The sequence below is a fragment of the Monodon monoceros genome, unplaced genomic scaffold (assembly GCF_005190385.1).
Source record: "Monodon monoceros isolate NGI ecotype Baffin Bay Population unplaced genomic scaffold, NGI_Narwhal_1 Super_Scaffold_6, whole genome shotgun sequence".
Taxonomy (NCBI): domain Eukaryota; kingdom Metazoa; phylum Chordata; class Mammalia; order Artiodactyla; family Monodontidae; genus Monodon; species Monodon monoceros.
In genome coordinates, this window is record NW_021703783.1 from 59,812,384 (window position 1) to 59,815,603 (window position 3,220).

The 3,220-nt window shown below is 39.3% G+C and overlaps 1 pseudogene; it reads right to left on the minus strand.

Annotated features, from left to right (window-relative positions):
* Window positions 1-888: 888 nt before the first annotated feature.
* LOC114886183 lies at window positions 889-2,993 on the minus strand (annotated as a pseudogene).
* Window positions 2,994-3,220: the final 227 nt, after the last annotated feature.

Consider the following 3,220-nt stretch of genomic DNA (forward strand, 5'->3'; position numbering starts at 1 on the left):
AAGGGTGGTTTGTTAGGCAGTATTTTAAGTGGGAATTCAGAGCCTTTAAAATTAAAAATAATAGAGCAAGATGACTTAGTTGAAAAGGCACCAGCTGAGAATAACTTAACTTGTTCAAGAGACTTTATCTTCTTTGGACTCTGCAGTGTTCTGACTTTTAACAATATTTCAAAATAGCACTATTACCTGCACATACAATTATCACTGGGAGCATTTGTGGAGAATTATGTCTTGTATGACATCATGTATAGCACCCTACTCCTTTATCCTAAATAGCTTTCAGTTTGTGTTTTGTTGAGCAGACTTTAAAAGCAAAGTCACCCCCATATATGCAAGACCACAGCATGAAAGCTAATGGAAGTATATTGCTTTCATGTAGATCCAGAGAACTAAGACATTTTTTCAGAAATTTAGGGGGTAACATGTGAACTGTATGATACTGTGGTTTGTGGGCAATACCCAGCTCTGCCTCAGGTGTTTTGTGTGTTGTTATGTTGAGGTCTATTTATATACTTATGTACTTATGAGCTCCTTATGCACTTCTGTGGAACAGCAAGATACTGGCTCTGTACACTCCCTAGAATAACAGCTCTAAGAATAGTGCTTTTATAGTATATACATAGGAACAGTCCATTTCTATATATTTCTAAATGTATTTTTATTTCTATATTATATACAGGCACACTTCGGAGATATTGTGGGCTGGGTTCCAGACCACTACAATAAAGTAGATATCACAATGAAACGAGTCGCACAAATTTTTTGGTTTCCCAGTGCATATAAAAGTTATGTTTACACTATCCTATAGCCTATTAAGTGTACAGTAGCATTATATCTTGAAAAATCATGTACATACCTTAATTAAAAATACTTTATTGCTAAAAATTGTTAACCATTGTCTGAGCCTTCAGACTGTCGTTGTCTTTTTGCTGGTAGAGGGTCTTGCCTCAGGGTGGATGGCTGCTGTCCGATCGAGTTGGTGGCTGCTAAAGCTTGGGGCTTTGGAAATTTCTTAAAATAAGAGAACAATAAAGTTTGCTGCATCGATTGACTATTCCTTTCACGAATGATTTCTCTGTAGCATGCAATGCTATTCTTCAGCATTTTACCCACAGTAGAACTTCTTTCAAAACTAGAGTCAATCCTCAGCAGATCCAGCTCCAGGAGGGAGAGAGGATGCTTCATGGCTCCTTGCCCATCCAATATCACATCTGGCCCCATCAGGAGCTTGTCTGGCATTAGATGACAGGACTTACTCTACAATACCCATGGAATCCCTACCATGGCCCTGAGCCCCCTCCCCTCATATCTTACAACAAGCCTCTCTCAGATGTCTCTTACAAAAAGCTTCTCCAAATCCGCAGTGGTGCATATGATCTCCTGCAAATCCTCCTCACTCCTCTTCCAGTGGGGCTTGATTAATGAGCTCCATAGCATCTAATCCAGTGTTCTGCAAATAGTATTTGATCAGTGAATGTTCCTTGCATTAAAAAAAATAAACTAGAGTCAGTTTTCTCAAAGCCTGCCACTGCTTTATCACCTGTTTATGTAATATTCTAAATCTTTTGTTATCATTTCAACAATTTTCACAGCATCTTCAGCAGGGTTAGATTCCATCTCAAGAAACCACTTTCTTTGCTCATCCATAGGAAACAACTGCTCATCCTTTGAAGTATTATCATGAGGTTACAGCAATTCAATTCTATCTTCAGGCTCCACTTCTAATTCTAGTTCTCTTGCTGTTTTCATTACCTCTATAGTTACTTCCTCCATTGGAATCATCCATGCGGGTTGGAATCAGCTTCTTCCAAACTCCTGTTAATGTTGATATTTTGGCTTCTTCCCATGAATCACAAATGTTCTTAATGGCATCTAGAATGGTGAATCCTTTCCAGAAGATTTCCAATTGACTTTGCTCAAATCCATCAGAGGAATCACTATGCATGGCAGCTATAGCCTTACTTAGTGTATTTCTTAAATAATGACTTGAAAGTTGAAATTACTCCTTGCTCCATGGGCTGCAGAATGGATGTTGTGTTAGCAGCATGAAAACAGCATGAATCTTGTATATCTCTGTCAGAGCTCTTTGGTGACCAGATGCATTATCAGTGAGCAGTAATATTTTGAAAGGAATCTTTTTTTTCTGAGTAGTATGTTTCACTAGTGGGCTTAAAATATTTGGTAAACCATGTTGTAAACATATGTGCTGTTATCTAGGCTTTGTTGTTCCATTTATAGAGCCCAGGTAGAGTAGATTCAGCATAATTCTTAAGGGACCCAGGATTTTTGGAATGGTAAAAGAGCACTGGCTTCAAGTCACCAGTTACATTAGCTCCTAACAAGAGAGTCAGGCTGTCCTTTGATGCTTTGAAACCAGGCATTGACTTCTCCTCTTTAGCTATGAAAATCCTAGATGTCATCTTCTCCCAATAGAAGGCTGTATTGTCTACATTGAAAATCTGTTGTTTAATGTAGCCACCTTCGTGAATTATCTTAGCCAGATCTTCTGGATAACTTGCTGCGGCTTCTACATCAGCACTTGCTGCTTCACCTTGTACTTTTACGTTATTGAGATAGCTTCTTTCCTTCACCCTCAGGAACCAACCTCTTCTAGCTTCAAGCTTTCGTTATGCAGCTTCCTCACCTCTCTCAGCCTTCAGAGAATTAAAGAGAGTTAGGGCCTTGCTCTGGACTAGGCTTTGGCTTAAGGGAGTGTTGTGGCTGGTTTGATCTTCTATCCAGTCCACTAGAACTTTTCCATATCAGCAGTAGGCTGATTCTCTTTCTTATCATTTGTGTGTTCACTGGAGTAGTAGTCTCCTTCAAGAACACTTCCTTTGCATTCACAGCTTGGCTAACTGGCACAAGAGGCCTAGCTTTCAACCTATCTTGACTTTCCACATGCCTTCCTCACTAAGCTTAATCATTTCTAACTTTTAATTTAACCTGAGATATGAGCAACTCTTCCTCTCACTTGAACACTTAGAGGTCATTGTAAGGTTATTAATTGGCCTAATTTCAATGTTGTTGAGCCTCAAAGAATAGGGAAGCCCAAGGAGAGCAGGAGAGAGGGGAATGACTGGTTGGTGGAGCAGTCAGAACCTACAACATTTATCGGTTAAGTTTGCTGTCTTATATGGCTGTGGTTTGTGGCGCCTCCAAAGCAATTACAATAGTAACATAAAAATCACTGACCACAGATCACCATAACAAATATAAC